The sequence below is a fragment of the Amblyomma americanum genome, chromosome 1 (assembly GCF_052857255.1).
Source record: "Amblyomma americanum isolate KBUSLIRL-KWMA chromosome 1, ASM5285725v1, whole genome shotgun sequence".
NCBI classification, from domain to species: domain Eukaryota; kingdom Metazoa; phylum Arthropoda; class Arachnida; order Ixodida; family Ixodidae; genus Amblyomma; species Amblyomma americanum.
Window position 1 is genome coordinate 64,601,643 of NC_135497.1, and position 26,548 is coordinate 64,628,190.

Sequence of the window (26,548 nt, forward strand, 5' to 3'; positions counted from 1 at the left end):
CGAATTAAATCAGCTCGAGCCGTAGGAATGATCAGGAGATGCTAATGGATGCTTCATACTAAAGTAAAGCTTATCCTGTGCCATGCGCTCTTTGAATCAGATGCTAGATATCGCTACTTGGTGTGCGATAACACTATATACAGTAACATCCAGAAACTTTGGCTATAAAAAACAGGCCCCGAGAGCTATAGCAAATGTGGATTACTCATACCCTGCACAAACATTGTTTTCAAGGCACAGAGTTATACCTAGAAGTGTTCTATACGAGTTTCGTGTTTTACAGGTATAAAATCACAACTTCGCGATGGAGTTACTCATTTAATTAATGTGGCCAACTTACACATAAATCCAATGTGTCAGATAACTAGGCACCATGAATAGTGGCACGTACCACGTCCAAGAACTAATTACGGGTTTCAGTCTCTAGGGTATCTTCTACTGTCTACACTGAACAAATTTGGCTTTACTGATGATTCAGTTTGCTATATTACAGTCAATGACATCCGGAATGTTGCAAAGGTAGATATGCACAACATCACAAAGGGGATTGTTGTATTAAAAAGGCTAGGTAGCAATAGCATATAGCTTCAAAATCCTCCGTGAGGGCGCCAGAGGGTCCGACGTGCTCACGAGCTGGGCCCACGCCTGTCGTGTCGAGACCGTGAGGGCGCCAGATGCGGCCACATGCCGGTGAGCTGTGTGCAGCACGCCCGACGCACCTTGACCATCCGGCACTATGGAAATGTTATGTCCTATGCTAAATGTCTCAAATATGCTTGTGCCAAAATTAGCGTCCTTATTTCTTTTGCTTTCTGCCTACTTCATCCCTTGTCTCATGCCATCGTTCCATGGCCAGCTGCCGTCCTTGTGCACGTTCTGTGACACTTTCTCAGCACGCGTTCCGCACCTGTTCACACGCAAGATACGCTCTTTGCAAACATACGCTCGTTGCCTACACTCCAGCTAGTTGCAATTTCCCCCGATTTCACCTGGCACTCAAAATGAAAGAACCATTTTGATTCGCCTCTGAAAATTCCATGCGCAAACTGCATTGCTATGGCCTAAGAACACAGGTCAGCACTCATGCATTCCTAAATTAGGATAGTCTACACGTAGTAGCAAGTACACCGCTGCTTTTTTTACGTCGGTCATTTTTTCCCAATGTTTGTTCTTTGTTCTGCCATGGTTGACAGCTATAAAGGCATGTCTGCATTCCAATAACAAGCCAGTCATGCTAGCATACTTAGTTGTGTTGTTGTTTCTTTTGTATTGTCTTTGCCCCAAACCACAGTTCACACCACGTTGATTTTCACTTTTTTAAAACAAAACAAAGACATCTTCCCTATTTCTCTTCAGTGATAAAACTGGCCAACACTGGCATTTTATTTCTGTGGGCACAACAAAGATTGTGCCACAACAGAAGCTACACAGCATGGCAAATAATTGAAAGGCACATGAAAGAGGCCAACGTGAGAATATAGAGTCGCATGAGAGCTATATACATTTAGCACGACACAGCTACACGACTATATTGTTTTACTTGTTATATTTAGCCCTCATTTTTCACCATTCATTTGGATCCTGACACAAAACAAGCCAGTGCACCTGGCATTGTTGCCTATAAATTCATGCAAAACAACAATGAATATCATCAAAATAGTGATGTCTCAGTTTCAATACTGGATTCATTTTATTAGCAGTTTTTTACAAACACAGACACTAAGCCTAGGTCATCACACAAGGGCACCTCCCTGTCTTAGATCTAGTGTCTGTGCTCGTAAATAAACCACTAAGAAAATGAATCCAGTAAGCCATTACCAACAAGCCCAACTTAATGTGTTAACGCAGTTTCAATACAACTGAGCAGAAAACCAAAGGAAAGTGCGCTCTGCACATTTCAGCTAACAACATGCTTCCTTCTTGGAACATCAGCACGTGGTTCCTCCATGTTGCTTTTGCTTGCATGGCATTTGTTGCTCTGGTTTTAGTTTTGGCACTTTAGTATGCAGAATCACTGCAAGCTAAATGGAGCACACCACTGAAAGCAACGCAATTTACAGAACAAAAACACACTTGAAAGCCATAAAGCAGCCAGTGCTGCTATTGTATAGTTTGTGTCATACTCAGAGAGAACACAAGAAATGGTTAAACCAGCTTGTAACTCAAGAAATGTAGGTTTCATCACGAAGCGAAAAAAAGAAAAAAAAAAGGGGTGGAGAGAGCTTGAGAGGAGGAACCAGAAGCTGCACTCCAGCTTTACGGTGAAACCTACTTTTTTCTGCGTTAAGAGCCAGTTGAAATATTTCTCGTGTTCCCTCCAAATATGACACACTGCACAATATATGCAACAAAGGCACATAGCACTTGATGTACACAGTCTAAAAGTAAACAAAAAGAACGCAACAAAGCACCACTGCTACTTGCCCTCTAAAGCCATCACAGGATGGGTGCAGACCACATGCAAGGACTGTACCTTTTCTGCTTAAGACCACTTTTTACACAAGGATGGCATATTGAGACTAGCAAGCAATGAAAATGTGTTGTGTTGGGTTAAGTGGTGCATAAGGCAATGAATATGCTCCACAGCCTTAAGAGAAAGGAAACCAAATTTTTCGAAGTCAATGACTTGCCATCGAAAAATCTGGTGCAGTTTTGTCACTGGCCTCATTACAGGGATTACTCGCACGTCACATAATACATTCAGACTTAAAACACAATGGGAGCACTGTACACAAATTTCGGACCAGATGTTACCCCATTTCAGTGATGTTATGCAGCCTGTACTGCTTAGAAGACCCAGCAATTCCTTGACTTCTCTGCTCTAACTGTCAACTGAAGCAGCAGAAGCGCATCTTACACTAGTGGCCACTCTTAAGTACAGCTGTTCCTGCTTGAACTCAAAACTGGATATGGAGAGAAGTTGAAACGGCTAAAAGTGTAGTGTCTGGTTATGTAACTACAGAGATTAGAAAAACATTTTCTAGGAAATGAACAAGGAAAAGACAGGGACGAAGCAAGTAATACATTCAAGAAATTTGAAATGACCACAGAGGATGCTGACAGCTCTACATCAAAATAGATGAGCACTTGCAAGACATGGCGGTCCTGTAAGATGTGCCATGCCAATGTTAAGCAACAGGAAGTGACTGTGGCTAATGTATCCATCAACAACTGCAAATGATTCACCAGCAATCCTTATATAAACACATGCACCTTCATTGTAGCATCTGTAGCGACGCTTCCCAGCTCGTGCAGCAGTTTACATGGCACCTCACAACTATTCACCTTGATCACTTCTTGTTACCAGGGGCTTTTCATAGGCGCTTGCTTTTTGGTTTCACTGCGCAGGATGCTGGCGCTGAACAGCTGGCTGTAGATGTCAGACTGTCGTTGTCCTCATCCTGAGACAAATCATCAGGTTCATGCAAGCTTTCTCAGTACCACCCATAAGGTGTTGAATCATCCATTGCCAAGGCTGTTGCGTGTGCTAGTCAGAGATCTAAGGATTCATAATCTGCTCCGACAGCACTCCCATGGCAAAATAACAACTGTGCATACGTCCAAAGCATCAACTCCATAGACGTTTTGATGTTAGTCAGCAAAGGATCAGCTTCGCGCTTGGAAGCTTCAAGCACATAAAGGCATCTCAAAAGCTTAGTTTTGTGTTCTTTTTGACAGTGGATGCAGATAGCATAAGGAAAAGAGACACTTGTGTACACTTCCTCATAATGCAGGTGAATTTACCTCAAAGTTACTGACACTCAGTGGCATACAAACAGCATGAAAAAGTGCTTCTCACCGGACTAGCATTGGCTTCTGCAGACTCTTCTAGCCGAGCTTGAACTGTGGCCGAGTTAATACGAAAGTCTCGAGCTGTGCTCATCTTCACAAACTCCATGAGGTTGACCTGCATGGGCAGCATTCGCGAGCTCACTCATCACTATCAGCCTTACATCAGGTCAAGCCACCTTACCTTTGTCTTCTTCACCAGTTGAATAAGAAGTTTCTCATGTTGCTCAATGGAGTAAATTAGGGATGGTATGGTATTCAGCTCTCTTGCAACAACAACCTTAAAAAAAAAAAAAGAATGCAAAACAGGTGGAGTAAGAAAGTGGAGCAGGACCAGCTGAAGAAGGAAGGAAAAATTATGTATTTACTTCCGTAATGAGCCCACTTTTTTCCCCAAAAAGTTGACAATTTGGGGGGAGGGTACACGGGGAAAAAAAGTTTAGACAGATCTTTTAGCAACAGTCAAAATTTTATATAGTATGTCCACCTGCTGGCCCACCTGCCTGTCCATTTGTACACCCATAATCAACAAAAGCTGATGGCCAGGCACGTTCATGTTGCCAGTTTTTAGCATCATTCCCTTCCAAATGTGTTTACTGTATCATGGTGCAATCTGCCGATTTTGTCACAGTCGACGGCGTCGGCCAATCACAACGATAAAGTGAACGTGCTGAACACTGGCACTGGAGGTCAAATGTGCATTGTTTTATGCGATAATAAAAAACTAGCAGCACGGTTAAGAGTGTGTAATATGAATGCCTGAGCGTTAGCTGTGGTGTGAGAGGGATTCAGCATTTTTGCTTCCGATTTCGAGCGCGCCAAATCGTTTGGGGGTCTGAAGGCCCTGTTTCCTCTATAGCATTTCCGTGTAGATGTTTTATAGCATTTGGTTTTAAACTGCTATGCTCCTCTCCGATGCTTGAACGCTCGCCAGCTCTCTAAGCATGCACTGGCGCAGCCGGGCACGCAACAACGTGCCGAGCAAGCCACTGCCGTTGGTGCTTCTGCCAAGGGCACACAGTGTCTTGGTGTTCTGCCAAGGTCGCCAAGCGTGTAATCCCCGCAGGAGCTCTCGTGAATAGATAAACACGCCGTGATGTTATTGGCGCATAACTGAGGAATGAACTAAGAAAAGCTAATGCTTTAAGATAAAAGTAAATTATAACAACAAAGTGAGAGGTGGGTTCATTATGTGAGTGTTTATTAAGCAAGGAAATACGGTATGCACTAGCAACAGTAGCACATGCCAAATGTTGTCACACCTACCTTCTGGACCTTATCTCTTCGCGGTTTCTTCTTTGCTGGTCCCCTTTCTGACTCCGCATTCTGCAAAAGAGATGAAAAGGAAAATACATGGACAAACATCACAATGATCTCAGTACCAACAAGAAGCACCCTATCCAAGCTGGAGAGTCAGGCATCCATGTTTGAATTCAATGTATTCAATAAAGAAAACGGTCACAGAATATGGTGCGCGCCATTGCAAGATGTCTAGTGGGCAACTCTTTTCAAGATTACTGACTTCTCCATGTTTCTCCCGGACGTTGTTTCCATGCTTCCTGTTTCCACAATGTTCCCCAGCGTACTCCGTCCTGTGCACCATTTGTGTGTTTTATTTCAGGAGCTTAGTGAGAAGTTCTGCAACCAGCACAGAACAAACCAGCATACGCAGTGCTTGCTTCGTGGATGAAGAAAAGACAAATAAAATCAAGCTAGGTGGACAAGATGTCGTGCAAAAGTGCATGGACTTCGTGCTGGGCACTTGCTGTACAGTCACAAACCACTGCAGACCATCATTTTATTTTCAGTAGGTACTTTTCCTCAACAAGACCAACCTTATGACGAGATCCCTGAAAACTCCCCGATTTCTTCAGACGCACCAGATATCCTTTCAAATTCCATGTTTACAGGTCGCTAGACAGCCTGCATTAGTGCCAAGAGCCAAGAACATGTGCCTGGCATGTGTTACGGAGCAACATAAAAGCCCAGCAGTGCTCTGCACACACAAGCTGCACATGAGCTTGTGCATGCAGCTTGATGTCAAATATCATAAAGACCCACATATAATACGAGTTTTTTTTAGATTTTAGCATGCCAATTTTGTGCCTCGTATTATATGTCAACCCAAACAATTTTCAGCTGAAGTTACGGTCTCACTATTAATCACCCCCACACGCATAAAAACTCAATGTTCTAAAAATATGTTGCCTTCAAAATGACATTCCATACTTTCACAATCTGTTCTAGGATGAAGTTGGTTATTTTTCGCGAAGGGATGACATCATACGTGAACCCTGAAACCAGAAAACTGCTTTGAAAGCTTCTTCTGCGATGCATTATTACGGGCACTAACCCTAATTTTAACCCCCAGTTGGTTCCGGTGTCTGCGATTGCCCCCTATGGTTGTAGAATTTTTTTTGTTTACATTTTTGCTCCCCCCCCCCCATTACACCCCGTATTAAACATAGGTCTGTATTATTTGCAGTCTTTTTATGGTACTGCATATTGTCACATGGTGTTGATGGCAGTCTGGCAGTCAGGAAGACAGCAAAAAGGCTTCCAAGAGAAACTCTTTACTGGGCCGACTCACGCCCACAAAGAACTGAATGACTCGGCAGTGGTGACAGCAGCAAGCGTACTTGGCAGTCATCAAGAGAATGCCCACTGCTCTCAGCTGTGCTCAATTTAAAGCTGACAACGACCTTTCAAGATACAGCATGCAAAGTAACCACAACAGTCTCGACCAAAGTAGAATCAGTTACGCCAGGCTGCTATAATTCGAGATAAATCTGGGTGCATCTTGCATCACAGACAAAGTGACAAAGCTGTGTGTCCGCAGCACTGAGGATGAAAAAATAAACATTACAATGCTTTGCAGCAATATGTACAAATGTCAAGAAATCTCACAAATGAAACAGAATGAAGTGAAAAAAGCAGTGAACAGACACAGTATCATAGGCAATCAACATAGCCAACTATGACCAACCATTTGGTTATTGCACACAATGCAGACCTCTCTGGAGTGTCAAGAGCTGGAAAGCTGCACATGGGGATTTATATAACGCACAAGAAAAAAATCCTGCTTTTACTTTCTGTGAAGATTGCTTTTTTCTTTCTACAACAAAAGGTCTATTCAGATTTGTAGGAGGCAGCAGACTGCTTAAATTGCACTGATTGTGACAAAAGGTACACAAACATATGAGTACTTGAAGCAACATGTTATAAGTGATGTATAAAGGGGTTAATGTCAAAAGTTTATAGGCCACTGTGGGCATGACTTGAGTTGCTAGTGTTTTGCTTGGAAGAGCTCTTGCAAAGCACCCAGAGCTTTCAAAGTGCTTGACATCAAGGAGGCATCCTCCTCACTTTGTACAGCATTCAAGCACCGAGGTCGTCACAGAGTTGATTATGCAGCCCAGTAGCAACTCATAGGGCATCTAGTGACTTACTTCTTTCAGGATTGATGACTTTTAAATTTCTTGCCTCTCTATTTCAGGCAAAATTCCCCAAGCACAGAAGAGGCAGAAAAACATAGTGGCTGATGGTAACAGACTGTACACATGAACCATTCAGCACAAAAAAACAATTTACTAAAACTGTAAAAAATGGCGCAGTCCTGAAGGCAGTCCGAGTTCGACCTTGGACTTAGGAAGCAGCTGCTGCTTTCCTTCCCGCTCTTTAGAGGGTAACTGAGGACAAGCTGAAGCTGGCTTGTATAGATAAATTGCCATCTACTAATGAAAACGACACTAATTACACTGAAAGTGGAGCTCTAGAAAAAGTAAAAAAATGAAACACAGGTACCACCACCCGCTTTCGCTAGCAAGCTGCTGTGTGTCAAGATAGGCTTTACTGCATGGACACCCGAGGCTAGGCTAGGCTTCCATCCACTTCCAAATGGTTATCATGAAGTATTTTTCAATTGTGATGTTACAAGCTTGAATTAAATGGGGAAAGAAAATGCTACATTTTAAAATCTAACTTTCTCAGCAGTAATTGAGTCTTTCGCTGCTGAAAAAAAAAATTAACATAGACAGAAAAATCCATAGAATCAATTTTTACTCAGAACAAAAATTAGATGGAGTTGTCCTCAGTGCTCCTTTAGAACGATGCCTATCTTCCTTTTCTTCCGAGCATCTGAAGTTAGCAGTAAGGATATAAAACGAAAAGTTAATTCTGCTCACTACTGGTTCCAGCTTCTTCTGCAGAAAATATTTTTGAGTGTAGGTAGATTCAGTTCTCGGTCAGCACCAGCCCAAACTTAGTGACGAACCATAGGTGGGCGAGTTGGAGTATAACTTCCTGAAACAAACCACAAGAGTGGTGCAAAGGACAGAGGTGCTGTGTCCTTGTGTGTTCCTTGCGTCTTGTGTACCATTCATGAGCTTTGTTTCAAGAACTTAGTGAGGAGTGCGGCATGGACCTCGCGCTGGGCACTCGCTAAACCATAGCAAATCACTGCGGACCAGCACGTTGATTTTATTGAGCCCTTTTCACTTGGCCAACCTTTTGATGCTAATCCTGACAATTCCCTGATTTCTTCAGGTGCTCAAAATATCCCTTAACAATTCCAGGTTGCCAGACACCCTAACTCAGTCCTATCACACAGTAGCTTGTGGACTTATACTGCCAGCACATAATACATTAGACTAGGTATTTAAGAGTATAAAAAGTGAAAAACATAGAGCAGAAACACAGCAAAACACGCATTTAATAAATGCCCTACAGTCAAACCGCACTGCATGACTGCATTGCAGTCTCATTGCGTGCACACTGCATTGCACTGGATGAGGACTGCATTAGTGACACTTCTGTTACCCTGTATAATGCAGAACAAACTTTCTGCACAGATTCTGTTGATTTGTGTGCAGGCTTGATTTGCCCTCTTTCCTCCCCTTTTTAGGCACGTGTGCACACTGCTTATATAAGCAGTATTGAACCCAATAAAACCAGTTGATAGTTTGAGCTCGTTCCATCTTCACCTTTTTTTTTTTTCCGGTGTTCATCTTTTATGTATGTGCAACTCGTTCTTAACAATTGTCACACTGCTACTGGTCATGACCAACAGATCTGAACTTCGACTATTGAGAAGACATTACGGCAACAACCCAGCAAAGCACTGAGTGGTCTATGCCATAAATTGCAAAGCATTTTCTCAAATGCGGCACTTACTTGCAGGAAGGTGATCATAGAGTAGACATTTGGTGTCAGCTGCGCAGCCGTTAACTTTATAAGCTTCTCATACTTGCTGCAGAAGCTCCCAAATTTGGAGCTGTACAGCGACAAGTACTGCAAGAAGTCATAAGAGTGGAAAAGTCAATGGTAGTACAGACCACTCGTTGGGAAAGAGAGCTAATGAACCGAACGTGATGCACAGTGCAAGTGAACATATACACCAAGGCAACAGAAGTCCTTATTTTCTCCGAAAAATTTCACAATTTCGGTACTTCAACATTGTACCTTGTGCAAATAAATAAATAAAAATTCTGAATGACGATAAGCCATTTATTGATTATAGAAAGGAGAATATCAAACAACCAGAAATAGCACAGAAACATGTACATTGTTTTTTTTTTTTAAATAAAACTGCTCATGAATATAGCCATCTAAGCTTCCTTGGCAGTTGTCCCATATGTAGAACAAAAAATTGGTGGCCGACCAGAACAATATAGCAAATAACAACAAAATGGTGAACATAACTCAGTGAAGCAGAACATCAGGTGGCGTAATAAGCTTAGGAAAGACAGAGGGATAAGGCAGCCACATCTGCCTCAGGACGGCTTATTGGAGATCATCAGGAGAGGCCTTTATTTCACAGTGGCTGGTGATGCTCACCTCTACTCAGAGTATACTAATAGCTGTATAACATTCATAAACCTATTCTCACGACTAGGTATGTACGAATATTGGATAATTTCGAATGTTTAGACGAATAGTAAAGTATTTAATATTCAATTCAATCCAAATGATTGGTATTCGGAATCTCGGAAGTATTCGTCTCAAGCGAACAACACTTCTGGAACTCTTGCTGCGCGTGGTTTCAGCTCGGCGTGCCTCCTCTGGGATGGCAACGCGATGCGCACACAGCCAAAGCCCTGACTTAGCGCTGCATGCCTGCGCTCCCGTGTATATGCCGGAGCCTGTCTGTGCATGCTCGCGGCAAGAGACGCAAGCAGGCGGGAGCACGGCACCCAGATCTGTACCTGCTAGGTGCCTGGGGCCACGCTACCCGCAGTGCACATGCACCGACGGCGTGCACCAGCAGAGAGATTCTACATAACGCGATCCACTTCCATGCACCACCAGAGTGCAGGCACTGACTAGTCCCGACGAGACAGGCGTGCAAATAGCTGGCCGGCACCTGGCACCTTGTGGCATCCCCAGGGCGATCTGCACATGCGCAGTGGCTCCTCACTTTGCTAAATTTCTCTAATCGAAGGACGCTCGGCTCCCTTGACTTCAGCAGAACAAGTCTGTGCTGACTGCAGCTGCCACAGGTCTTCTCCGCGTGAAATCCGCTAAACAAGCACAAAGGCGCGAGCACCAAGGGGAGCTAGCACGAGAGACATGGAGATAGGTGCCCCTCTCCGACACCTGATGCGGCATCCGGTGCATATGCCTAGCAGGTGTCACGGAGTTTCCACTTAAAACCAACAGCTGTGCAACGACGCAACCACAATTAAGAGCAGCAGTTAAAGGCCCCACACAGAGGTCTCACACCACACAGATGCATTGGCACCGCATGTAGGTGGTCAGCTGCCCCAATTTCCGATGGCTATTTTTGCAGAAAGTCGACACAGCTTCAATAGGTGTGACAAAGCTTCAAGGCATTCTTTTTTTCATGTAATGGCCTAGCATGTTAGCAAAAAACATTATTTTGAAAATGCCTATTGTGTCGTTCAACCAATTTTGTGTGCGAGAAGTATTCGAAATTATTCGAAGAAAATTACCACTTGCTTAAAATTCGCTTGGAACCAAAAAACCACTTTCTCACATGCCTACTCAGGACTAGACTGGTGGGGCTTGAAAACAACGACATTGTCTGCCTGTTGATGGAATTGTTGTCAGAGATGATGGCAATCACTTTATAGCCAGCATGCTCAAGCTTGATAACAAACATTCGCAAAAAGTAATGTATGCCTCTGCTAAATGTACCCAAGGTTTTAAAAGGAAGAAGCATCCTATCCGTATGAAACCAACTGAATGCAGTATGGCATTGTTTGGATTAGTCTCCAGAATATTTTTCAGCCTGCTTAATTAATTAATAATTAATTGGGAATAACTAGGTAACAACCTTAAAAAAAAAAAAGAACTATGAGCGCTTGCAACAATGTACTGTTTATATAGCCTTTATGGGCCTTAGAAGAATGCATGTGAAATACCAAAAGTACCACGCAGCAGCAATGCTCCTGTACGCACACTAAAAGAACTAAATTTTATCAAAAGCTGATGGGTCTTGCGGTTTCCAGTAGCCGCGAGGTATGTCGTGCAAAGCGAGTATCTGTCAATTATCGGGCACCTAGCACGAGCGGCTGTGATAAATGTTTATAAGGTTCCCACAGGACATGGGATAAAACATGTTCCTATAGAGAGGTGCTTCACTCATAAAATAAAGACAAAATACAGAAGACTAAAGAAAAAGGAAACGGAAGACAGAAAAAAACACAACTTCGGCCTAAGCAAATATTGCCCATGAAAAGTTACTGCACGAAGAGAAATACAATGTCTATGTAATTCTGTGCATTCATATATGCTTGGTTCACATAGTACATCAGCAATTGCTGGCGCATATATTGTGATCAAGGCCCCTCAGCACAGAACTTCTCAGACAGAGGATTTAGTTATTTGAGAGCACATACAAAAGCACTGCTGTCACGTGGCAATTTTTGTATTTCATGGGTGTTCTTCTAAAGCCCATAAAGAGGTACCTAAAGTGAAGTGCAGTATTTGTTTTACAATGTTAAATACAACTTTCCTATTGCCATTTCGTGCTTGAAGCCAAGATTTGAAAAGTTAGCACATTGGCAGTAATTAATTAACTTAGCAGACTGAAATAATACTGCAGATAAGTGACTCCTAACAGCACTGATTTGGTTTCACTTGGATAGAATGCACCATCACTTTGAAAACCTTGGCTATCTTCAGCTGGGACGCCCTGTCTATACAGTAAAAGCTCGTTAACTCAAACTTAAAGGAACCGGGAAAAATGTTACTATTATCTGAAAGTTCGAACTATCGAATGACCCCGAAAAAACTAACAAGAGCTCCTTTAATCATGGTAAATTTATTTGGTGAAAGACAGGCCAATGGTTGTTTGCTTTTGAAATGAGAGCAGCGTGACAATGACTATTTTTAGAGGTGGAGCTCCACTGTTACTGCATCGCCCAGCTCACAAGCATCAATGTCACATGTGAGGATGCTTCACATCAAAAACAATGAATGGCATGTGACGACCACGCAGTTTCAGTGCTCTAGAAGAACGAAAGAACCACGGAGACGGAAATGCTCAGCGGCGCTGAAGTTGCAAGAAAAAAAAAAAGCGGAATAGAAAAGACTAGCGGGACATGCCAATCGGCGCCCAAAACGGCGCATAACAGGGCTTGCTTGGCTGGCTGATGCGGGCTGGCACGAAGCTCAGAAAAGCAAAACCAAAACTATATGGTGTGGCTATGAAATTCAGGTTTGAGTAAGGCTATTGGGATGATCAGTTGTCGTGCCGATCATACCTGGACGTGACCTCCCTTCAGAAGCCCATTCAAATTAACCGGTGCGAGCGTGCGATGCCATAGACTTACATGGGTGTTGGCTGGGATTGTGCCAGCAGTTTGAATTATCCTGATTTTTTAATTAACGCGGTTCAAATAAACGAGCTTTTATTGTATTTTGAAACAGCACAAAGGACGAGGACAGAGACAAGAGGACACACACAGTGCCGTTTGTGCCCTGTTGTGCCTTTGTCTTAGGTGCTATATTAAGATTTTAACAACCAACTAGCCCACACTTCTACCCTTGTAAGCCTTGTCTATGTACAGCCCCTCGTTTTCGTTTTTTTTTTATTCAGGGGATAAAAATTGGGCGATATTTGTTGAGCTTAAATTCGGTTACAAATGAAAATATCCAGAAAAAAGCTCCATAATTCAGGGGTTTTTGAGTAATTTTTGTGCACCAAATGACAATTTACTAAGTGCAAATTTTTGTATGCAACCTAAAATGCTGCATTTTTCCTTATTATCTTTATAAACAATATGCAAATGCAGGCTACACTAAAAACTTTATGATATTCAACATTTTATTTTTCTCATTTAGGTACCACAATTATTTCGGTGCATGCATTACTATCTCCAGCACAGCATTTCCATTCCATGCAAGACCCGTCTGCCTTTGTTTGCACACTGTCAAAACATTCATTCAACATCAGTGTCCCTTTTAGATGCACAGGAGCCTTAGGGCAGGACGTTGTTAGCACCAGTAGCGCTTGAAACAATAACGACAAGAAGACATCAGCTTATTCTGCGCTTTGGCTTCTCACTACCAAAAATGCACTTTTCAAACTGTTCTTTACATTATTTCGTATCATGAATAACATGCAGTGAATGAGATTTAAAATCATCAATAATATGAGAACACCGCTCTGGAATAAGCACGGAATATCCGCTCATTATCGTGTGGTATTCTCAGCTTTGTGCACTTGAGAACTAAGTTCCCCATAAAGCAGATTTTTAGCTAGAAACCAGGTATAACCCGATATTTAAGCAACCTGTTTGGAGTGTAAGAATCGGGGAAACATTTTAGCTGAAAACGAAAGGCTCTATGTATAAGATGTTGGTCAAAGAGGTAAATTTAGAAGTGACGAAACACCTCTTTACTTAGCCCAACACAAATCAGCAGATTTTTGCAAGTGTGGCATTCTTCTCAAAATAAACTTGAGCGCCATATTAGATACCATATTAAAAAAAAAAAGCGCACTTTATGAATCAGAATTATTTCACACTGAGCAGAAGAGGATGAAGGCTTTCTTCACATTAAAACTTCTGCACTTCCACTTCCAGTGAACAAGTTTCTACATACCAGCTTGCTGAGGCCAGTCAGTGAATTGTAGATTCGACTAAGCTGAGATTGGGTCAGCTCCACAAAAGTTGCTACCAAGTAACCAAGCTGCCTGCATAGGCCCACTTCCTGGACTTGTCTTGAGGATGCTGTGGAGTCTACCAGGACAGGTAGGAAGACAAGGTCAATATGACATATCCAAGGCACTGAACAAAGCCAAAACAGACAAAAGGAATTAAAAAAAAAAAGAAAAATGTAATTCAAGAATTAAGTTTGAATTAGTCTGTGTAAAACTTTACTGCCGCAACGCAGCAGCTGCAAATGCTAGAGTAATTTGTGACAGGGATTCACTCAGATATCTTGTGTTTCTGATTATGTTAAATTTTTAAACATTTGCCATATTCTCAATGCATTTCAAATCATCCTGAATGGTACATCTATATAAATAAGAACCCTGATTTTCTGCAGTAGAAAAATTAAAATTCTGTAAATTAAGAGTAAAGAATCTGCAAAATTCTGCAGGAAGGCTCCTGTGCGTGAATGCATTTGGCCTTTCAGGCAACAATGGCCACTGTGCAATCGCTTCTTGTCTCACTGCTTCGTATTTCTATGTGCACAGTTCTGTGCCTTTTCACCCCTTTTCCCCTTCCCTACCCGTCATGGCTCTTGCGCCGTCTTCTCTACTTAATCAAACGCCAGCTACACCATTCTCTTTCGAAGGTTGTTGCAACACTTCTTGCCAGTGCATCTCACGCATTTCGCACTGATGGTCCAAGGTCACAGGGAAGTTGGCTTTTTCTCGCAGCCCATGAGTCTGCTAGGTGAGCACACTGCGGTTGTACCAAATAGTGAAACAAAAAAAAAAAAAATTCGCACTGCATTCATAGCTAGCTAGGTTCCAAATATAATACAAGGTTCTTTCTGAAAAAAAAAAAAAAACGATTTAAGAAAAAAAGAAGAAAAAAGTGCTATATTACTGCAAATATGGCACTACGAGCACCTTTATCGGAACTTTTCCCAAACAAGCGTGCGAGTGCGGAGCTGCAAGAGCCACAGCACGAACTAGCTTGCTTGAGGGGAAGGGAGAGCAGGCATGTCGAAGCATTAGCATAAATTCATTCGTTACTAGATTCAACCCTTCAAAAGAAATTCACACCATTAAATTAATCACATTCCCATCATTCTATCATTCTTACTGATATCCACACACACAATATCCATTTAGGCATGTGCGAATATTCGATAATTTCGAATATTCGATCAAATTGCAAAGTATTCGATATTCGATTCGATCTGAATGTTTGTATTCAAAATCGCAAAGTATTGGACTCCAGCGAATAAGGCGTGTGGAGCTCTTGCTGCATATGGTTTCGGTTTAACATAGCTCCTCCGGCATGTCACCACGACGCGCACACAACCAGAGAACCGACTCCATGGCACATGCCTGTGCTCTTGCGCTTATGCCGGAGTCGGTCTGCGCAAGCTCACGGCAACAGACTTCAGCAGGAGGAAGCGCTGCGCCCAGTTCTGTACCTTCCAAGTGTCGGCAGCCGCGCTCCCCGCAGTGCGCACACGATGTAACTAGCACGGCGGCATGCAGCAAAGGAGAGATTTAGCATAGCGCGATCCATTTCGGCGCACCGCCAATGTGCATGTGCTGGCTGGTCTCGACATGGCAGGAGTGCAAACATCTGGAGCCTGGCGCCTTGTGGCGTCCTCAGGGCGATCTACGCATGCACAGTGGCTCCCGCCCGCTTCCAAGGGAAGCCACTACGGCCTTGTGTGTTCGATAAACACGATTCCGAAAATGCTTATTGTGCCATTCAAACTTTTTTGTGTGTCAGAAGTATTCAAAATAGTACTCACTTCAAAATTATTCAAAGAAAATTAGAAGAAACCCCTTTTCGCATGTGCCTAATATCATAAAGAGAAGATGTGGCTGCGAACACACTTTCCATGCAAAAAGTTAAAATTTGCTATTTTTCATGCATTCGAGGAATTGCAGAAAAATTAGTGGTCTTGCATACACAGCCTTGCCTTGTTGATATGACCTGAGTTAATATGAACAACTCGAAGTATGAATAATTTTTCTGGGGAACAAACTTTTTCAGTGTATTTACGCCTAGTCAGTATGAAAACTCATAGTCCGGACAATGGACAGGGAAAAATTGCACAGTGCTCATTACGGCCCATGTATTTTTGTCTCATTAATATGGATGTTAATGAGAACAAAATCTACTACCCCAACAACGTGTTTCAGTTTCTGCACTTAGAGTACATGACACTAAAGAACTGCAGTGAAAAAGTGCAAATGGCTGAGTGCTGGCCTTTTCTTTTGTGGTTTCATGCTTTACAGTGCAAAAGTGTGTAATTGACGTGCCTCACAATTTTCCATACTGCATGACTGACTGTAATGAGAACTCCCTCTGCAGCTTGTGCCAAGTAGAAAGCTGCATTCAGCAGCTGTCAGCTGATTGAGTGCTGTAGCAGCGAGCGGTCGCAAGATGTGAACAGTCGTAGTATCATTTAGCCGTGAGGCGCCATCAAGCATATCACAGACCACAAGGCGCGCCAAGCTGCACCACATTATTTCAAGCTCAATAGCAACCAGGATAATGGGCCTGTAGCTCCCAAAATCATGTCTATGTGCAACTTAGCCGCCCACCAGTATGTACAAAGGCAGGACTTAATCATAGCATGTTCTTTTATTTTTTCTTAGCTATTTGTTATTGCTGACAACTCACTTTATGTACAGTTTTGCTCGGGAACCAAAGCGTCCACATTAACGAGGAAGGACCGCAATTCAATAATCTTGTTTTCTGAAAGAGTGCTTTCTAATGGAGTAAAACTGCTTCATCAGCTATCACCTACCAAGCACACATCCTCAAAAATCCAATTGGTAGGTGGAGTACACATGCTTTAGACACACACGCATAAAAATAACTTAAAATAACTTAGAAGAATTTGACTACCTTTTAAGATTGTCTTGAATAAGCTTTGCCAAGAGTCATTCACGAACATTTTATGAGTGCCAATAATTAAGCAGTACTAAGAAGCACAGGTTCAAGGATACACCATGTGTGCATGGCAAGAAATTTATATTTTGCAATTTTTCAGAACATATCTAAATTAATTTAAAAACATTAAAATTTTTAAACGATTAAAATGAAAATTAGTGACCTCCAGTATGAACACAATACGTGCCTCTTCCTACCTATCTATGCACTTTTCAGATCAACAGCATCAGTAAAATGGTCCAAAAGTCTACTACCCTCGGAAACTTATTTCTTGATCACATGTACTAGAACAATAAGAATCTAAATGCCACAGTGCCTGAAACTATCTCATGACCAACTAACCAAGGTGCTCTTAAATCTCATCCCTTCAAATAATGACAAAAGCAAAGCCTCAGCACCATGACAGCGTGCTCTTGCTTCCATAATGAAAAATGATGACATAAATTATATGCACATTTCCCTTTCATTTGTGGCTGAGTGGGTATGGTGCTTGGCTGCCGGCCCGAAAGACGCGAGTTCGATCCCAGCCGCGGCGGTCGAATTTCGATGGGGATGAAATTCTAGAGGCCCGTGTGCTGTGCAATGTCAGTGCACGTTAAAGAACCCCAGGTGGTAGAAATTTCCGGAGCCCTTCACTACGGCGTCCCTCATTGCCTGAGTCGCTTTGGGATGTTAAACCCCCATAAACCAAACCAAACCCTTTCGTTTGCAATCAAAGAAGCAAAAAAGAAATATACTTAAGCCCGCACTAACGTGCTGATAACTGAGGGCATAGACTAGGGACAATTTGTGGAAAACTGTTTCCCCCCTCCATTTCGATGCGGCCCATCTTCATCGTCGGCCGTCGGGATGGACAGCCCCGGCTGGGCGAGGAGGGAAGTCTCCCTCATGGGAGAAAGGGAACGGCGACGGGAGCGCCACCTCGTAGGTTACGCGGAATTCTGCGGAACCGGAGAGAGCCTCTTCGGTATCCGGCCAGCATTACGAGCGGTTGGAGCCGCACGCTCTCGTCACCTTCCGCGGCAGGCGCACGGGGATCCATTGTGCCTTGCCGCTGGACTTCTGGTTCCAGGCAGCGAACCGAGCGCAGCTGACGCGCGCTCTGGTCGCCTTCCCCAGCAAATGCTCGGGGATCGGCTTTGCCCCAAGAATGCGGCGCGAACGGGAAAACCCGGCCGCCATTGTCGGCGCATACAAACGTTCACCGCCGATACCTCCGAAGTCGCACCCCAGCCGGTAAGTCGGAAGCCCTTCTTACGTAGCCTTCTATTTCCGAGGAATGCCTCGATGTTTTGTAGCTAGCTGGCCCGATCTGCGCATTAATTGCAACTGTAATAAATAGCATATGAGTGTTCACGCTATTGTCGTCCCTTCCCTTTGTCCCTCGAGCAAGAAACCCATCCGCGGTTAGCGAGCGGGATCGCTGCATCCGCGGAGTGGGAGTGCGGGCGGGGCGAAAGGCTTTGGTCCCCTCGTATTTCCACAAATTTAGATGAAAAATATGTGAAGCACACTACTGAAAAATCAGGCGTAGTTCCTAAGCAGTGTCACTCTTGTAATAAGTTTCTAGAATGACTGGGAGGATAAATCTGCCCATTTAAGCTATCCAGGAAATCATGCCAGCCGGTTCCACCATTAAAATAAATTGGAGGGGACACCACTTAAGCTCCGCCTTAATGGTATGATGTGATAGCGCTAATGGGTTAACACCCATATATGCAGAATTGGTCATTCGCTACTTTACATTCATGAATTCCTGGGAGCCCTTATATCACTCCTGGTGCAGTGGTGCAGCGGTTAAGCAATTTAATACTGTCCTGCGATGGCACGAGCTGCCACTGGTGGGGCTTGTGAGACCCAGGTTTCTCTTGCTGAGCAACGTCTCGCGACCAATCCTTACATTAGCTGCCATCTGCCACAATGGGCAATTTGCTCACAATCCAGTGGGCAGGTTGAGATGGTGCCACAAGGCCCCATGTCCTAGGTGGCCCACCCGCCATTTAGGCGGGCCACCTTCTCTGGAGATTTTTCAAGCATTATTTGCTCACGGTCAATCATGTCATGCCGACAACGACACCAGTTTTTCTGCAACGCGGGCTCCTTAACGTTGTCGCATTAAAATATTCATGGGTATGTGTACTGGCTACTTGTGCTGTAAGCAGTGAACCGTTCATCAATCTGTACCTGTCTGAACTTATTCAGTCACCTGACACCATTCAGAGAGCAAACAGACTGTCATTGAAGACATACAGGGCATCGCAACATTCAGGCTGAGTGGCAAGAGCAAAAGTATCAATACCGTATAAACTCGTGTAAGGGCCGCAAATTTACAAAAAAAATTCAGGTGCGAATTTTGAAGGTGCAGTCCATACATGAATTTAAAAAATACGTATAACTATTTTTTCTCAATTATCTAGTCCAAAAGAGTGGGTATGACCTATACACAGGTGCAGCCCTTACACAAGACTATACGGCAATTTCAAGTTATAGGAACATATAGTATGGAAGTTCTAACAGATCAACTATAGCTGCCTTAAGCTTGTAATTTGCATTTGCAAGCAGAAGAAAAGCATGAAAAACTACCTTCACTCTCACTCTCCCTTGTGCGAGCCTCCAGGTTTGTATAGGACCTGACAGCTGGCAGCAACCAGTCGACGCGTTCCTGTATCTTGTGGACATGCTCCAAAAGTACAGGCACCAGTGATGCCACTGTTTTGGCATTGATAAGAGAAAACACCTGCTTTGTGGAAAGCTCCACATCCTATAGTAAAGTGAGAACAACAGAAAAATGTAGAACATAGGATGAGAAATCCAAGAAACCAAGCAATTTGAAAAGTAAGGGTGCGCGAATATTGAGATTTTCAGATACGAAGTGAATACAAATATGAAAAAAGAATGCCTTCCAGTCACTGTTCATTATGGAAAAAAAATTCAGAAATAAATAAATAGGCAATCGTTGCTGCCTTCATTTCTTTCCCTTCAAAATAGCGTGTGGTGTTTGCAACTGAAATTGAACAAAACTAGATTGACTCAGCACCGTGCAGGCATGTGTGCATGTGTGTGTGTGTGTGTGTGTGTGTGTGTGGGGGGGGGGGCTGTATTTATGGTAATATATAATAATTGATGAAACATGATATTATGCAAACTGTAACGTGGTTATGCAAAATGAGTGACAAAATGAAATCCATGAATTCGAACATCAAGGGACTGAAAGAAATTTCAGAATTATCTGAATGCCATGTTAAGAAATGCCGTCCTGCCTTTTAGAACAAGACTGTCCAAAATGCGGTGAAGTTTTGTGAGGAGGCTCTACTGCAGACAAGGAACAGGCCATGACAAGCGCACTGTTTCAGAGTGCTGGAGGAACAAAATAGACGCAAGCGAATGGAACGCACATTAGCGCCGGAATGGCGAGGAAGCTTCTAAAAAGAAAAAGGAATGACCAGCGATGCACCAATCGGCGTCCAAAGACGATGCGTAGCTTTAGTTCGGTTGGCTAGCACATGCACGGCAGATAGCCTCTATCACCACAGGCTGACGGCGAAGCTCAGAAAGCGAAACTGCGCATGGCAGACTATTTTATGACCTAGCGACAGGGGCCCTGCTTTTGTCGTCACACCTGTGGTTTAGTGGATGTCAGAAGTGCACTGTCTACAACACACTATGCAATAGGCGTGATATTTGCACGATCATACCCTGCCAGTGACCCCTAGACTCAGCCCCACTTCAAAAGCACCATAAAAAATTCTGCAAGCGAGCTTTTCCCACATATCACAGCTGACTAAAACGAGATGGTGGAGCTTTCGCTAGAAGAGTTGTGAATACAACAGGATGAGTAGCATCAGTGTGGCCGTTAACTATGAAGCGCACTACGGATGGATCGAACGAACAAACAAACAAGCACACAAAAAAAACGCAGCTTTCATGTTGTTTATTAGATGCAGGAAGTTGGCCATCATGTTTTCATGTAGTGTGTAGTATGTTGAAAAGCCCATTTGTGAAATTTTGCATACCGTCCAAGCTTAGCCCCATCCGATGACACTAGCTGCGGATCGTGACCGGTCCACATGAAGAACAGAGAAGAGAGCAAAAAGAACGCTTTTTACTGTTTTCCTGACACTATAAACTCAATCTTCAGATAATTTGCCCAAACACTGTGGTTGCGCCGTGGTAGGATTGATGAAACTCGAAAATATTCTATAGGTGCCGATTAGTTGAAAATTTTCTAATAACCGTTTTCCGAATCAATATAAACCTAAATACAAATACATTCAACTCGCATTTGAAATTCTTAAGATTTTGCGCACCCGTAGTGAAAAGGAACTTACTTCATTCACATCTCCAAGGTTGTAATGGCAGCTGACAGCAATGTTGCCAAAGTTTTTGAGACAGTCATGTGTTTGATGGTTCACAGTCAGGTAGAAAGACAGCAGGCTGCACGCAACAGCTGGATCAGCTAGTAGAGTAGAAGAGAACACTTAGGAGAGCAGAAAGTTGGGCGAGTTGGTTGAAATGCATACTGAAGAAGTTGGCGCGGAAAAACGAGGACAAGCGAGACAAACAAAGACGAGCGCTCGTCTTTGTTTGTCTCGCTTGTCCTCGTTTTTCCGCGCCAACTTCTTCAGTATGCATAGAAGAGAACAGCTTATTCTTAGTGCAACATCATGCCTGCAGCCACCAGAACACAATAAGAAAAAAAAAGGAAAACAAACAAATATAACGCACTTGGTAGCCATGGCCAAGTTCATTCCAGGGCAGTCCTGTTCAGTATCAATCTAAAGTCCCGATAAAGCCTCCCATTTATGTAAGCACCCTCTCTTGCTGATTATAAGCAAAGGCCACTGTCAGGCACCACTGAACGAGTGTGGCTGCATGATTATTTTAGTAGACTTCACACGTATGTGCACTTGTCATGTTGGCTCCACATTACATGAGAGACTGCGATAAGCAGGCTGCTTTGCCACAGGTACAATTCTCCTTTTCTTGCAAATGAAATGTTCCTGTTTGGCTGATGTCTGCCTTCCAGATCCCATTGAAAAAAGAGAATCGTGCTTTGCCACTAAGAGAACCGTGCTTTGCCACTGGCCAATGCAGGGTTCCACTGTTGTTTGTGATGTAAAACAATCGTAATGTGCCTATACTAGTCAAGTATCAGCAAGGGGGGACTTTGGTTGAGACTTCACAATGCAGGAAGACTCTAGGGTACGTTTTCATGAAAATATAACTGAGCAAGTACAGATGCATGCTATGTGTTACAGGAAGCAAAATAACATTCCAATGCGTCTTTTAATGCAGGATGTATTTTATGGTTTGTACCTCACACGTTCATGTTCGCACAAAAACGTCATGGTGCATCTATGATGTAATGAGAAAATGGTGCATTTCTGAGGAGTATACCGTTTGAAAGGCCTTAACGAATGCTTTCTAACAGCTCAAGTTCGAAAAAATTTCAGGAATTACGGCTCACTGCATCCTGTGTACATGCACACAACACTGTGGGCCAACAGGTTCCTATCTTTACAGTCAATACGTCTTGCAACAAACTTGAACGCCTTGAAAACCACCATAAAAGACAAAGTGGCCTACTTATGCTCTGCTGCTTGCAGATTTCTTTCACCCACTCTTGAAGATCGCCAAAGAGGAGGGAGCCTGGCTCTATGAATCGGCACAGACAGCAGCAGATGAGCATTATTGGTATCAGTTCCTTGAGTCGCATGCTGTCTCCAGGTTGGCACAGGATGTCATTTACCAAAGTCTGCAGTATCAAAAGGGTGATCTTTATTTTTATGCTACACAGAGACATATGAGATGCCGCAGTCAATAGCAGCCTAGTGCAACAGATAAAACATTACAGCTCATAAATCATTTTATTCCCTGCTGAGGCACAAAATGGAACAAAGGGGGTGCATTGGTGGAAGAACAAAAGTACACAGCAATGACAACCAAGAAGGCTACACTTGGAGTGTAAGAGAGAAGTGTAAACACCCTGCATGCAGCCTTGCACGTGTGAAAACGCCAGAAAACTGCTGATGCAAAATCACAGGCACAGGCATCTACACAACACGAAACACCAGCAGTCCACTGAATTGAGGACATTAGTATCACCTTTTGATTCTACAATAGAGGTCCCAAGCTTTTTTTTTTTTTTTTGCAAGTGGAAAGGGTGTCAAAAGAAATGACCACATGCAATGCATTGTGCAAACTGGAGGCTGCAGCCGGCCGATTCAAATTCATAAATAACAATAAAAATTCCAGACTGTCTTTCGTGCTATCAGAGCTTTCTGATATGTGTCCTTGAATACACTAGTGAATTAAACTAAAGCATGAAAAACAAGCCAATAAACATGAGCAGACATACATACCTTGTACACACTGTACTGAGATTTAATCAGCTCAGTCAGATCGGGAACTTCAGCATGATCTACACCCTCTGCAAAAAAAAAAAAAAAGTGCTTTGTTGTGAACAGTTTTTAAAAAGCATCCTGCATAGCACATAAAGGTGAAATTCAAAGCAGTCAGAGTGGTAATTAATAGTGCAGCTAAAAATATAGCAACAGCCAAAAACACACACTGAATCAACGATGATAGAATTTGTGCCTGATGCACTTTCCCAATGATCACAATGCGTTTGGCTGCAAAACACAACTTTTTGAAGGATGTCACCACACAAGTAAAACTGGTACTCTAAACATCCCCTAAACATGCCGTGTGTCTTGGTTAGCACATGGTCTAAATCACCTAAAGTAAAGACCTATAAAAGCTCACAGTATGGCTGAATAAATGAAAAATCTTGGCTATGCATTTCTGCTCTACATGCTGTACTCGAAGAGAAGGCAAAGCACACCCTACATGTCTTAAGTGGCACTCTGGCATTCTGTTTGAAACATGTTGCCACTGTCCACAATTTGCAGGAGCTGGTGATGCAGTGGACACACAATACGAGACTGTCTCACCCAAGAACAAAGGCTTGCCATTGATAAAAAAAAAAACGTTAATGGAAACAAAAAAAAATAAAAAAATAACAGAGCTGCTGTGATAAAGAGTTCATGTCCTCCAATTATTTGATTCCATTCTAATTTCACCCCGTCAAAGCCCAATGACGCTATACAGCCACTTGCCTCTTGGAAAAATAAATTATTATTTTAGTATCATAAGCTATTCTTTGTGAGCATTGTCGCATCACTGCCCGATTTTTGGTTGATGCCCCAGAGTGGGTATGAGTGATTTCCCTTGTGAGGCCAACAACAGTACAGACTCGGCTTCTCTCCTTGTATTCGTGAAGATCTGCGAGAGGTGGGATGATGCTGACGAGAGGGTGCAGGGATGAGCAAGAGCACAGCTTTACAACTTCAAATGCTTGCAACTCAGCTACTACTTTGCCTTTAGGAATATCCTCTCAGGAGAAGATTCTGGGGCCTTTCAACTGCTAGTATTCACGTATACTTTACCTTGGCTAGTTTGTTGGCAAGAGCAGTTCATGTGGAATTAAAGCCCTAATTGTCATGTTTAGTGCAGTAGTTGCAACATGAAATACAATCACCTAAAAATAAAAGTAATAGCGTGGAAGTAATTGGACCGTAAAACAAAAACGTAAATAGAATTGCAACCCTGGAACCTGGGTTGCACAAAAACCCAAACAAACTAGAAAAAAAAGCAAGCGAAATCAGTAGGGGAGCAATACACATATGCATTTGCCCATACCTTGTCTAGTTGCATTCATGTCGGAATAGCTTTATCTTGTTGCGAGTAATAAATGTAAGCGTATTTGTTCCTCATGACACACTGCGCACTCCTTCAGTGATGGAATGAACTGTGAAAGCATCAAACGCTTCACAAAAAAAAAAGGTTCAGTTTGGAAAGAAAGAAAAAGTGACCCAGGCTAAACCCAGAATGAGCCAGAGGGCCTCCGATGACATACAGTAGTCGACAAGTAATTCGGACTTGTAGGATATTTCGGACCTTGATGGGGCACTGTCAGTCACCCCATAGAAGCGCATACATATTCGCGATGGATATTTCTGACTTCAAAAGTCCAAAGTTCGATTTTTTGGACTAATTTCAGTTGTCTGCGGGCCAAAATCTGCCACTTTATCGGCTTTTCGCCGCCGCGAAAGCCACCATCTAGAATTGAGGTGGATTTACTCTGCAGTTGCATTGGCTTGACATACTTTCTGTACCTCATTTTTGCCAGTAGAGGTCCCTGCGATCTTTGAGACTTCGAGGTGTCAGTCGGATTGTCATCGCCGTCAACTTGCTTTTGTCGCCAATGATGTCGCGGACAGTTATCGCTTGTCTCATATGTTTAAAACTGAAAATTGGTTGTTGGGGAAAGAAAATTGCGCAGTATCTGTCTCGCATCTCGGCAGACACCTGAACCACGTATTAAGAGAAGGGATAAAGGAGGGACTGAGAGAAGAAAGGAAGAAAGAGGTGACGTAGTGGAGGGCTCCGGAATAATTTCGACCACCTGGGGATCTTTTAACGTGCACTGACATCGCACAGCATACAGGCGCCTTTGCGTTTCGCCTCCATTGAAACGTGGCCGCTGCAGTCGGGTTCAAACCCGGGTACTCCGGATCAGTAGCAAAACGCCCTAACCACTGAGCCACCGCGGCAGGTCTCACACGTTCGCCATTCGCCGTTTTGACACTTGGGTTAATCCGACCGCGTCAACCGTCAACCGAGTGGCGCTCAGTCTTCACGAAGTTACATCCGTTCGCCGCTTTGTGATTGCATCCGGCGGTTCCACCGCTTTGAACAAAAAGTTCCTTGTCTTTGCATGTGTTTGAACGAGCGGTGTGGTGCACACTCGGGTTGTGGACAGCATGGCGCCGCCGGGTCCGTCAGAGAAGCGTTGCAAGTATTCAACTAAATGCCGTGACCTTGCTGTCTAGCATGTACAGTGAAAGTACAACTTTGGCGCAAATACAGGCGCAAATCACCGTCAGCAAGAGAAAAAAAATCAGTGACATTTTTAAGCCGATTTCATCTCAATAAAGTGATTTTTTTTTGTACTGCACGGATTTTTCGGACCATTTTTTGGGTCCCTTTGAGTCCGAAAATTCGGTCGGTGACTGTAGTCTGCTCGATGACATCAACAATGAAAGTTCTATTGAACCACAGAAGAACCCGGAACATGACCCTTTTTCACGACACTTGTGCATGGCTTTGAGTTGACGTTGGCTTGTTGCGGCTACAAACATTGCCAGTGTGCCTACATGTCGTGTGAAAACTCCTTAAAACCAAGTAACGGCTCTGATAGTGTGATGATAGTCTGTGAGAAGAAAGTGCTACAGTAGCAGACGAAGCTTGACAAGGAACCAAGAAAGTAGAGACCCTCACTTTGCACCCTGCATTCGTCTGAAGTAATGAAGCATTGCCTCAAAGCATAAAACTGCACTACTAAATTTGGCGATCCTTTTGACACACCATGCTCCTGGCTTCCACATCTTGTTAATTCTCTTTTGTGGTCAATTTTAACTCATACTGAACAGCTAGCAAGCTATGGCGTATGTCTAAAGGATACTGATCTTTTCTGTTAAAATCGAATTTCATAAAAAGAATTCAGCATAAATTTACTGTTTTTTTTTCCACTTTAAACAAAACTTTAACACCTACATATGGCACACCAAAACCACCAGAGTTGGTGAATGACACTATATAGCTAACATGCTCCACTGATTTGCTGCTATTTT

At 43.2% G+C, this 26,548-nt stretch overlaps 1 pseudogene across 1 annotated transcript in view; it reads right to left on the bottom strand.

Annotated features, from left to right (window-relative positions):
* Positions 1-345: 345 nt before the first annotated feature.
* Positions 346-26,548, bottom strand: part of LOC144101056 (Fanconi anemia group I protein-like) — a 63,201-nt pseudogene continuing 36,998 nt past the window's right edge. Inside the window, exons 17-26 of the transcript XR_013307933.1 lie at positions 23,216-23,283; positions 22,440-22,608; positions 21,182-21,309; positions 19,437-19,614; positions 13,858-13,994; positions 8,962-9,078; positions 5,056-5,115; positions 3,974-4,069; positions 3,800-3,907; positions 346-3,401 (exon numbers count right to left, since the gene is read on the bottom strand). The product of XR_013307933.1 is annotated as a Fanconi anemia group I protein-like (transcript). The remainder of the gene's footprint in view (positions 3,402-3,799; positions 3,908-3,973; positions 4,070-5,055; positions 5,116-8,961; positions 9,079-13,857; positions 13,995-19,436; positions 19,615-21,181; positions 21,310-22,439; positions 22,609-23,215; positions 23,284-26,548) is intronic.